Below are 12,827 nucleotides of genomic sequence, written 5' to 3'. Positions count from 1 at the left end.
TAAAATATATCCATATTTTTTTGTATATGACCAAATTAACGGCAGTTACAAAACTCCATTTTCAAATTTTTAAACATTTTTTTAAACAAATATCAGAATTTTTTGATCACCACATTGGGATTTATTGAGAACATAATAGGGAATAAAAATCTGAAAAAAGTATGACAATACCTCCTATAGTTTTTCCGTACCTGCGATTTAAATTTTGCGATTTTCGAGAAAAACTAATTTTTTGGCCATATTTTGGCGAACAATTCCTTACTGTTATGAATTTTAAGTAAAACCTTTTCAGAATATTATAATCCAGATAATTCTAAATATAGCCTGAAAGTTTAACTAAAATCGGAAAACGCCACTTCTTAAATCGTGAAGGTCAAAGGTCAAATTTTATAATATTTGGAATTTTTCATGGAAAGATAGCACAATGTTATATATTTTTGGGCCGATCTTGATGAAACTTAAGAAAAATATAACATGAAGTCTAGTATTTATAATAACAACACAAAAATGATAATTAAATTAAATTATTTAGAACTAGCTGAACCCGGTCCGCGTTGCTGGCCCTTAGAAAACATTTATTTTATATTGCATCTCGATTTTAATACACAGTTTCGGACAAAGTCGGTGATCCAATGAATTAAAAAATTCATTACTTTGTCAATCTATTTGTATTTTATTGTTTTGCCAGGCAGTTTCAATTGCATTTGCTTATTGATCTTGTTAACATCATAATTTGTTGGTGCCAAAATTGCATGATCGAGCCATTCGGGAGGGAACAACTATATGCTATTGAGGTGTTTCTGCAGTACTCGATGAAGATGCACTGCGACGCATTTGCTGAATTTGATTTGATTCTCGTTCTCTTCCCGTTTCAGCGACTCTAGACGTAGATGCCCTTTCGAAAACAAATTTTATTTGAATAAAGCTGTTATTTTTTATTAAAAGTGATATGCGGAGAGTTATTCAAAATATTATTTTTTAATAGATTTCATATGGAAATTTTTTAATCATGCACCTAATTTGCAAGAGTAAACAAAATTGTTTATCATCGATTGATAATATAAAAGAACTTCTATAGTACCGGACATGTGTTGGAATGTATTCCTTTTTTCGCTTACACCAAATCATTAATTTTTAGAATGATGTTAAGCAACAAAATGAAAATTGTCATTGTCTGAACGTTGGAAATAAACTTTACAGTGTTACCCGCTATGATTTTCTGAAGATTCTGTGAAAATATTATCAAAATCGGTCCAGCCGTTTTTGAGTCCATATGGAACATACATACAGACATCTATTTTTATATATAATGGCATTAACGGTATAATGTAAAAATTCGATTTTTACACACCTCTCCGCAAACAGACCGAGTAGCAAAAATCTGACTTCACAGTGTTACCTGCTGGGTTATTCTGAAGATTCCCTGAAAATTTCATCAAAATCGGTCCAGAAGTTTTTTATATATATAGATGGTATTAGCGGTATAATGTAAAAATTTGATAATGCCACGCCCCTCCGCCCACATACCGAAAATCAAAAATCTGACTTTACAGTGTTACCCGCCAGGCTATTCTGAAGATTCCCTGAAAATTTCATCAAAATCGGTGGAGCAGTTTTTGAGTTCATTCGGAACATACATACATACACACATACATACCCACATACAAACATCCATTTTTATATATATAGAAGATAGATAGAAGATAGATTAGCTGAAGATAAAAATGAACAATGATTGTGATCTATAGCATTGTGCCAGATAACCACACACATATTCTTATTCTCTTCTGTTTAGTCGTCACTGAGACAGCCGCGAATGCACATGCACAAAAACAGTTTTAGTTTTGTGCATCCCTGATCTATAGCTAATCAGTCAATCAGTTGTTGTAAACCATGTTACATTTTCTCTTTATGTCTACCCCTGCACAGTGGGGCTAAATCAAAATTGTTTGGAAATAAATCTGGCATTTCTAAACGGCTGGTCCGATTATTAAAAAAGGTCCTATAAATTCTCCAGGGGCGGTACTATGGGCGATCAAATTAGGGTACCATCGGGTACCGATTTCAAAGATTTTTATATTGTTGGAAAGCTCTCAGCTAGATTATGAAAAAAACATGCTTGCGTGTGCTATTTATCTCATATAATTTCCAAGTTATAGGCATTTCAAAATTTAAATTTTAAAATGTTGCCATACCTTGGTCCACTTTTTTAAGAATATAGGGCGCATTTTTGTACCGAATGGACTCGAATTTATTTTGTTTTTTAAACAACTAAATTACTAATAATATACAAGATTTCAGAGCAATACTTATAATGGATTCAAAAATAAACGATTTTCAATTAAATAATTAAAAAATAGTATATTTTTGATGTTTTTGGGCGAAAAGGTGACTTAACTCTTTTTTTTATTAAAAAAAACTTTCTTTAAGTGCATATAACAATTTTATGTTTTTCTGTAAGGCATCTTTACGGAGAACATTTTGGTATACAAAACATGTCCTACTTTACGAATATATCGCCCCTACGTCCTTCGGAAATCGATGTACTTTTTGGCAAAATCTTAAATTTGGGCCCAATGTTCTAAAATCCCAAAACTGGAATCAGAAAACGAAAAGCAGCTTTGGAAACCTTGATGTGTTCTCTATTTATTCCCAAAATATTTTCCCAGCCCAATATTAAACATTTAAAATATCATTAGGTATTGTGTTTTGTTAATAAATAAAGAATTTATTACATATTTCATATTTATTGAGTTTCTAAAACTAAAATATGTATCAAAATTTTAATAGGTTTGCAAATATTAGGAGCAATTTGATCCACATTTATTCCGAAATAACTTTTTATACCCTTCTAACGAAGGTGAAGGGAATAAGTTTGTCATTCCGTTTGTAATTTCCACAATATAATTTTCCGACCCGATAAAGTATTTTTATTCTGGATCCTTATAGATAGTGGAGTCGATTAAGCCATGTAAGTATGTCTGTCCGTCCGTCCGTCTGTCTGTTGAAATCAATTTTCTGAAGACCCCAGATATCTTCGGGATCCAAATCTTCAATAATTCTGTCAGACATGCTTTCGAGATGTCTCCTATTTAAAATCAGCAAAATCGGCACACAAATGGCTGAGATATGAGGAAAAAACCAGGACAACCTCGATTTTTTAACTTTTTTTGACATATATCTGCATTACTAAGTCATTAATATATACAATATGGATATCTAATGATAGATATTTCAAACACATTTGCAACGGCGTATATAAGACCTTAGTAAGTTGGACCTACAATGGGTCAAAAGCGGGAAAAATATTTTTTAACCCGATTTTTTTTACCAAAAAAATTAAAAAAAAAAAATTTTAGTTTTAAAAATTTTAAATAACAATTAAAAAAAAGTTTTTTCCAAAAAATTAAAAAACAACTAAAATATTAATTTTGTTTACCTAAAAATATTTAAAATTTGTATTTTGAAGTATAATTTGGTGAAGGGTATATAAGATTCGCGCACAGCCGAATATAGCTTTCTTAATTGTTTGGTTTAGATAAGTTAGTTTGTCTTACAAACAAAATTTCAAGGCAATATCTCAATTAGATTCAAAAATATGCCACTGGAGAATTTGTAGGGCCCATTTTAATAACATAATCTGAATACTCCTTGGCTACCTCACGTCATATTTTATCCCGATCGGACCAGCCGTTTAGAAATGTGAGATTTATTTCCAAATAATGTTGATGCTGCCCCACTGTGCTCTGTTTTACACACATTATTTAAGCTGGTTTGATGAAAATTTGATTAATAGCTCTAATGTTTAATTGTATTATAAACAATTATTTTGGCACCTGTTTGTCTGTCTATGCATAAAATTAAAATTGATTTATAGCTTTATTTGCTTTTCATATTTCGACGATTAAAAGTCAGTTAATGTGTTTTTTTGTTTACAGACATAAATCAAAATCTAGAATCTAGATGGAGGGAAAAAACACATCAAAAACAACCGCTATAAATTAATTTATATTCAAGAATGTTTGTCATTAATTTAGGACATTGTATTGATTTTTCTTAACATTCTTGTTTTTAATTTTTTGTTGTAAACTTACAAGTATTTTGACATTAAGCCAATCAAACTTGTGCGTAAATACTCGAGGGACACAATTAGAACACCATCAGGGTCATTATTAGATATTAGTTTTTTTTTTTGGTTTGTTTAATGGCTGAATATTAAAAGTCAAAGTACAAATCACTCAGACACACTCAAGTGATTTAGAAATATGACTCTCAAGTCAAATAATTATTTAAAATACACACAAATTATTCATTTGATCTAGTTTGAATGAATTGAAGCAATTAAATAAATATTTATTTATTTATTTATGTTCATGTTTTTATGTTTTCGCGATAAATAGCAGAGCTGTAAATGAATCATTAATTTTTGTAATAAATTCGCGAATTATTCATGGACTGCTAATGAAAATAATAATGAATTAATTATTTTCACACAAAATAAAAATGAATTGAATGAAATTTGAGTCAATTCAAATGATTTTTGTAAAAATTAATTGCAATTTGTTTCCAATTCAAATAAATTTGTCAAAGTGAATTGCAATTCATTTGAATTTAATTGATTTTGAATTAATTCAAGAATTAGAAAAAAGAATTAGCAATTCATTTCCAATTCATTCGAATTGAATTGATTGAAATTTTAATTGATTTTGTAAATAAATCTACAGTAATCATTGTCGTTTTGTTATTCAACTATTTTTATACCCTTCACCTTCGTGAGAAGGGTATATATAAGTTTGTCATTCCGTTTGTAATTTCTACATTTTTCATTTCCGACCCTATAAAGTATATATATTCAGGATCCTTATAGATAGCGGAGTCGATTAAGCCATGTCCGTCTGTCTGTTGAAATCAATTTTCTGAAGACCCCAGATATCTTCGGGATCCAAATCTTCAATAATTCTGTCAGACATGCTTTCGAGAAGTTTGCTATTTAAAATCAGCAAAATCAGTCCATAAATAACGGAGATATGAGCAAAAAACCGGGACAACCTCGATTTTTAACCTATTTTTGATCTATATCTGGATTACTAAGTCATTAATATAGACAATATGGATATCTAAGATAGATATTTCAAAGTCCATTCCAACGATGTAGATAAGGCTATAATAGTAAGTTGTAAGTTTTTTTTTTTGTAAGTTTTTCATCAAAAAATTTTTTTTGTCATAAATTTGTTTTCCAAAAAAAATTTAAAAACTAAAAAAAAAAAATTTTAAAAAAATGGAAAAAATTTTTTTTAAAAATTAAAAAAAAAATTTAAAAAAAAATTTAAAAAAAAATTTAAAAAAAAATTTGGAAAAACTATTAAAAAAAATAATTAAATTTTGTTTACCTAAAAATATTTAAACAAATTTATTTTAAAGTATAATTTGGTGAAGGGTATATAAGATTCGGCACAGCCGAATATAGCTCTCTTACTTGTTTTATATACAAAAGACTGCAAGTATTACTCTTGTTTGGTATATCACCTATTATAGTATAGTCCAAAGACAAAAAATTCTTAGATTTTAAATTCCCATGATATACTGGAATTGTCAGGTAGCGGCAGAATAGGTATCGGCGAAAATCCAATCAAAATGGGGAAAATTTTATTAACCCTTTCAGGGTCAAAAATAATTTAGGTCGAGCTAAAAGTATTAAAAAGAAATATTTATAATTTGAATACGCTGAATCCGGGAAAAATAATTTTTTTTGTATTTGGTTGCTCTGGTTGTCTGTGTCTGTCTTTTATTTAAAACAAAAAAATTAAAACTAACTTTATTTTATTATACAGTAAAATCGCATAGAAACAGAGTATGTTATAATGTCGAATATATTCGACAAAACCACTGAAAGGGTTAATTTGCTAAAAGAAACTTAAATTTTTATTTTTCATTCCCCCTAGATCTGCTCTTGAATATGATTGATTGCAACTAATTCATTTGAATGAATTCAAAATCTATTCAAACGAATTGGAAATGAATTGCAATTCACTTTAACAAATTCATTTAATTTGCAATTCATTTTACAGATTCATTTGAATTGAAAACGAATTGCAACTGCTTTTGAATTGAAAATTAATAAAAATTAATTTTTGACTAATTCGCTTGAATTGATTAAAATTTCATTCAATTCTTTTTTGTTGTGAAAAGAATTAATTCAAAATTTAGTTAATTCGTAACGAATTAAAATCAAACAAGTAAGAGAGCTATATTCGGCTGTGCCGAATCTTATCCAATCTAATCCAATTTTAAAATAAATATTTTTAGGTAAAATTTTCAATTTTTTATAATTTTTTTCAAAAAAGTTTTTTCCAATTTTTTTAAATTTGTTTTTTTTTTGTAAAAAGAATTTATAACAAAAAAATATTTAACGAAAAACAAGTAAGAGAGCTATATTCGACTGTGCCGAATCTTATATACCCTTCACAGAATTGTAATTAACCGTTTAATGCATATTGTTGCCAATTGTCTACATTCCAGTTCCACTTAATTTTAGACTAATTCAGATTCTAATTCAGAAAAATCAAATGGAGTACGAAAAGCTTCAGCTAACGAAATTCTAAATCAAACTAAAGCTAAATGAAATATAATAAATAAAAATCAACTAAATATTTGATACTTTATAGAAAAATAAAAGTAAAAATCATGCATTTAAGGGTTAAAAATATTTTTATTTAAACAAAATTATTTTTTTTTAAATTGTTTTAAAATTTTTTTAATTTAAAAAAAAAAAAATTCAAAAAAGAATTTATGGCAGAATAAAATTTTTGAAGAAAAAAAAATTCGGGTTCAAAAATATTTTTCCCGATTTTGACCCATTGTAGGTCCAAATTTTTTTTAAAATGTTTTAAAACATTTTTTTTTTAATTTTTTTTAATTTAAAAAAAAAAAATTTAAAAAAGAATTTAATTTATTCAAAAAAAAATTGTTTGATGAAAAAAAAAATTCAGGTTAACAAATATTTTTCCCGATTTTGACCCATTATAATTCCAACCTACTATAGCCTTATATACATCGTTGCAATGGACTTTGAAATATCTATCAAAAGATATCCATATTGTCTATATTAATGACTTATTTATCCAGATATAGTTCAAAAATAGGCCAAAAATAGAGGTTATCCCGGTTTTTTCCTTATATCTGGGCCGATTTTGTCGATTTTAAATAGCAACCGAGCGGGAATATTTATATATTGATGTATGAATCATGTATGTAAGCTATTTGGGGGCTACGGGAAGTTGATTTCAACATACAAGCGGACAGAAGTACATGGCTGTAGCTATCTATAACGATCCAGAATATATATACTTTGTGGAGTCGCAAATGAAAAATGTAGAAATTACAAACGGAATGACAAACTTATCATGTTGAAGTTATAAAAAGAATGATTCATTTACAACTCTGATAAATAATGATAAATTTATGTGTTTTTACTAAAAGCCTAAACATAAATTGTGGTTGTTGAAGTAATAATGTCATATGATTTATATGTCATTTGACCACATTTAATCAAACATTCAAATAAATAAAATAAACTCAGCTGAAATGTTAATTAAGTGTGTTTTCAAGACAAATTATACAATTACTAATGATAATTCGAAAAAAAAAAATATTGTATATGGCAGACACTGTTTTGATTAAAAATAAATTTAGAAAACCATATGATTTGACAGTTCCCACATAGATCTAAACCAAAACAAGTTGGAGTGCTGTATGTATTTTATAAATTTAGCATTTATAAAATCATTAAAATATCAATGTTACCTTTACATTGAGTAGGTGTGTTACTCCCCAACAGCGTTTGCATATATTTTTAGATTTTAAATAACCAATATGATTTGTAACTGTCAAGTATGAAAATTTGTTGTTATAATTTTACACAAATCACAAATTTAATTGGTGGCATACGACATTTATTTTCTGTAATCAATGCAGCATCAGACAACCAACAACCTCCTCTGGTGACGGTTGAATATGGTGAAAGGTAGGCAGGCAGGCAAGTTCGTTTGCAGTGATATATATATGTTTAGGGTGTCCAAAAATTTACGATTATCTGAATTAGATAGAAAAAAAACATGAAAGAGGAATATTCGGATGTGCTAAAACTTATATACACAGAGAAAACAGATTCGTAATAGCAACTGAATGTGTTGCAAATCGAATGATTCGGTTGCACACATAGACTTTTTCGGTTGATATAGAATAATTTCGGTTGAAGCATCTAAATTTGTGTTATACCTTCTAAAAAGTCGTAGTCACAACTGTAAAAGGTCGATCATTTGAATTCACTAATGGTCATGAATTTGAATTCACTAAAGTCACCTTTTGTGAATTCAAATTCATTCAGAATCATGTGTGCCTAATTTTAAATTTTTAAGTTTATTATTATAAAATAATCAAAAAGTACCATTGCAATAAACAAATAGTACCATTGATTATCACTTTTGAATTCGCATTCACTAAACTATAACCCGTCAAGTTTGAATTTTAAATTTATATAGCCTTTCCTATATTATCAACTAATTTTGTTTCTATAAGAATTAATATTTAAAAATTATCACAAAACCAAAAAAAAAACGAAACCGCGGTTTTGAAATTCTTCGGTTTTTTGGAAACGCTAGGTCCATTATTATAGTAAATTCACAAAAGTACATATGAGAACAAAAAAAAAGTACCAAGAAGTATGGCCTTGAATTTTCACTCACTTGGGACCATAAACGCCTAATTTCATATTTCTATGTCCATTATTACAGAAAATTCAAAAAGTACCATTAGAATATATAAAAAGTACCAAAAAGCCCCTACGGTTTTTTGGTGGTTTCCCTCTCACTCCCATATAAGCTTAATTTCATGGTTTTTTCAAAAAGTCTATCCCTAGAATTCTCACTCACTTAGGACCATATATGCTTAATATCATGTTTCTAAGTTCATTGTTATAGAAAATTCAAAAAAGTACCATTAGAATACAGAAAAAGTACCAAAAAGTCTCCCCATAGAATTCTCACTCACTTTAGAACATATACGATTAATTTCATATTTTTATGTCCATTATTACAGAAAATTCAAAAAGTACCGCTACAATATATAAAAAGTACCAAAAATCAGGCACTTGTGGATTCCCACTCACTCCGGTCCATATAAGCTTTACTTCATATTTCTAGGTTCATTGGTGAAGAAATTACTAAAAGTAGCATTCGATAAAGGAAAAGTACCAAAAATCTACCCCTAAAATTCACACTCACTTAGGACCATATATGCTTAATTTCATGTTTCTAAGTCCATTGTCATATAAAATTGAAAAAATACCATTAGATGAATAAAAAAGTACCTATAGTTCAGTTCTCACATTTTGGTACCTAAATATTGTACCCTATGCCTAACACAAACTTCACTCAGATACAAATCAGCTAACTTTAATATCGATAAGTGAAATAATTTAAAATATTAAAAAAGTACCATTAGGAGAAAAGTACCAATAACGAACTTACCCGAACACCCCTCAAGTTCGAACTTTAAAAACATTCCATTTTGCCAAAATTGGCTTAATAATTTCAAATAAAATGTATTTTCCAGATTTTATCCCCTTTTCGGTACCTTTCTATAAATAAAATTCTGTTTATCCCCATTGCTTTGGTAGAATTTTATTCAAATAAATTTCTGTATCGTGGTGCGAGCTCATAACAAAATATTCGTATGTCTATGTCAGATTATAGAAAAACATATTTTATGAAAAAGTACCAAAAATAAACACAATTTTTATCCCTTAAGGGTTCGAATTTCCAAAAAGTACCAAACTTATATTTTTTATTTTTTGATAATTAATTTAAAATTTGTTTCTATGTTTATTGGTTTAAAAGATACATAGGGTGCAAAAAAAGTACCAAAATACAGTTTTTACCCGTTTGCTCCCCTAAATGTTTCGAATTTCGAAAAAGTACGAAACACCTGTCAGCTTATTTTTTAAATGGAGTAACATGCAATTTTAAGTTTTTTTTGTATCTTTATTAGTTTTGAAGATATAAGGTTACCGAATTTACCCGTTTTTACCCTTTTTTACCCCCTAAACGTTCGAATTTCGAAAAATCCCGTCTTATCGGATCGTTTTGGGGAGGGAGGAACCCACAGTTTCGTGATTCTAGCTTCAGCCGTTTGGGCTGTGCGATGATGAATCAGTCAGTAACGTTACTCTTTTATATATATCTATAGATGAGAACCTGTCACCATTTGTCATTTGTATCGGAATGGCTTCAATTTCCATTAGATTTTCTTGTATCTTCGTTAGATTCCAATTAATTCTGTTAATTCGCAAAAAATAAATATTTATTTTTTATAATATTGAATTAGCAATGTTTTGTTGAAGAAACCCCAATAATATTCAAACAAAAATCAATTCCACGGAAGGTGGTTTTATTCCAAAAATTTTCTTTTTACTCTTTGTGAAGAAGCTAAAACTAAAAGAATTCCACATTGTGACATCCCTCAACATTCACGAGCTTTTGTAAATTTTTGGAATAATTTGAATAATAAACTTGTTATTGATCTATTTGGGTTTGAATCGTTTTTTGTTGTATGAATCTTCTGCATTTGTTTTGGAGCTTTAAGCTTCCTTTAAAGAAAATGTCAAGTTCAAAAAACATCACATAAAAGTAAGGAAAATAATTCAAGGGAATTCTTGCACAATTTCCCGGGATTTCGGGATTGAAAATTTTACGGAATTCCCAGGATTTCCCCTGAAAAACTTTAGTTGTCACCCACATCAAATTTACATACATATCGTTACCTTAATATAGAAAGGCACTAACTCGTGTTTTTTAAGTCGAGATTTTTTGGCTAAATATGATATATATATGAGCAAACCCATTTATCAAAATAAACGAAAATCTGGGCTTACAAAAAAAACACGAGTTATGTCCTTTCTATATTAAGGTAACGATATATATCTGTGAACTTTTCATAAAACAACATAAGTGGAATTTTCAAATTTTTCAGGAGAGCGCAAAAACTGTTGAATTTATCGATCAATATTTTATTATTTGTCCTTGAAGAACTTTATTATTTGTCTCAAAGAATTATACAAAGGATAAATAATTAAATAATTATAGATAAATTCAACAGCTTTTTGCGAATTAAGTTGTCAAAAACAAATCAACAACAACTCCAAATAAGTTCATTTGTTTTTTTATGATATCTCACAAACTAATATTCGAAAGAAGAAGCAGATTAGTGTAAACAATCAAGAAAGTATGGTCGGTCAAGCCCGACCATATAATACCCTACACTAAGTAAAAGAGCAAAAACATTTTCTTTTAAAATTTCAATAATTTATATTTTTGAGTGATTTTCGGAAGTGAGCCTTATATGGGGGCTATGACCAATTATGGACCGATCACCTTGAAATTAGGTCGTGTGATTTATGTCTATATGAAAGTTTACTATGTTGAATTTTGTGAGTATACCAACATTTTTTATGCGATTTATGCACGTTAAAGTGATTTTCGGAAGCGGGTCTATATGGGAGCTATGACTAATTATAGACCGATCGTAACAAAATTTGGTGACATGAATTTTGTATATATAAAGCTTATTTGGAGCGCAATTTGTGGAGATACATTTATAAATTAAACATTTATGACCGATAAAGTCAAATTTCGGAAGGGGGCTAGGTGAAATAATGGACCGATTTCAGCCAGTTTCAATAGTTTAGATCGAAATATCTTCAAAATTGCGACCTGTACTCTGCGCACAAGGTTTACATGGACAGCCAGCTAGCCAACCAGACGGACGGACATCGTTTAATCGACTCAGAAAGGTGGGTGTTTTTATACCCTACACCACTATGGTGGTGTAGGGTATAAAAACTAAGATATTTTCTTATCTCGACTTAAGATGTTTTGTCCAAACTCCACAGATATGTATATCGACTTTGCAAAAACTTAAAACAGATTTCGTTTGTTTTTTTCCAACGAATAAATTTATTCATTGGGGGATTCAAACAGTCTGCTATTAGGTCATATTGTCATAATGTCGTAATATATTATGATATTTTAAACAAATTGTTGTTGAGCTTCAAACAAAAAAAGTTTTATTTTATGACAAAATAATAAACATATGTATGTAGTTCAAAAAGACTTATTAGTTTAGAACTTTTTTGTTTGAAACAAAACAAAAATGTTTGTAAAATATCATAATATATTACGACATTATGACAATATGACCTAATAGCAGACTGTTTGAATCCCCCAATTGTGTTTCTTCAGAGTGTTATTTTTCATTGAATCATAACGATCACATGATAGGGTTATATATTGAAATGCACATCGGGCAAATGGCCTCCATTGCTTAGCTGACAAATAAGCACTTTTTCGACGTAATTTTATTTGATGCACAGTTGAATTACCACCTTCAATACTGGGCACAAACATATGTTCACAAAAATCTAACCAATGTTGTTAAGTCACATGGGAGCCAATTCCGATGAAAGAACAGAGAGAGAGATTTTATTACCAGGAAATGTCTCATGTAGTAACAGAATTGTTTCACTAGCTGCACAATGGGGGGACTAAATCTTTAACTTTTAATGGATAGTCCGATATCAATAAAATTTCGCTTGGCTATAAAGAAAGAAGGTGGTGGAAAATATATCTTATTTTCAAAGGATTATTTTCATGTGACTAAATCAGAACCAAAGACCTGTCGTTGAATAAACTATTAAGAAAATTTATACAAATTTTTTTTGTATGAAAAAGTGCAATATTTTTGAAGGACGAAGTTTTAAAGTGGCATATTTT

The sequence above is a fragment of the Calliphora vicina genome, chromosome 5, assembly GCF_958450345.1.
Source record: "Calliphora vicina chromosome 5, idCalVici1.1, whole genome shotgun sequence".
NCBI lineage: Eukaryota > Metazoa > Arthropoda > Insecta > Diptera > Calliphoridae > Calliphora > Calliphora vicina.
This window is presented reverse-complemented; position numbering follows the sequence as displayed.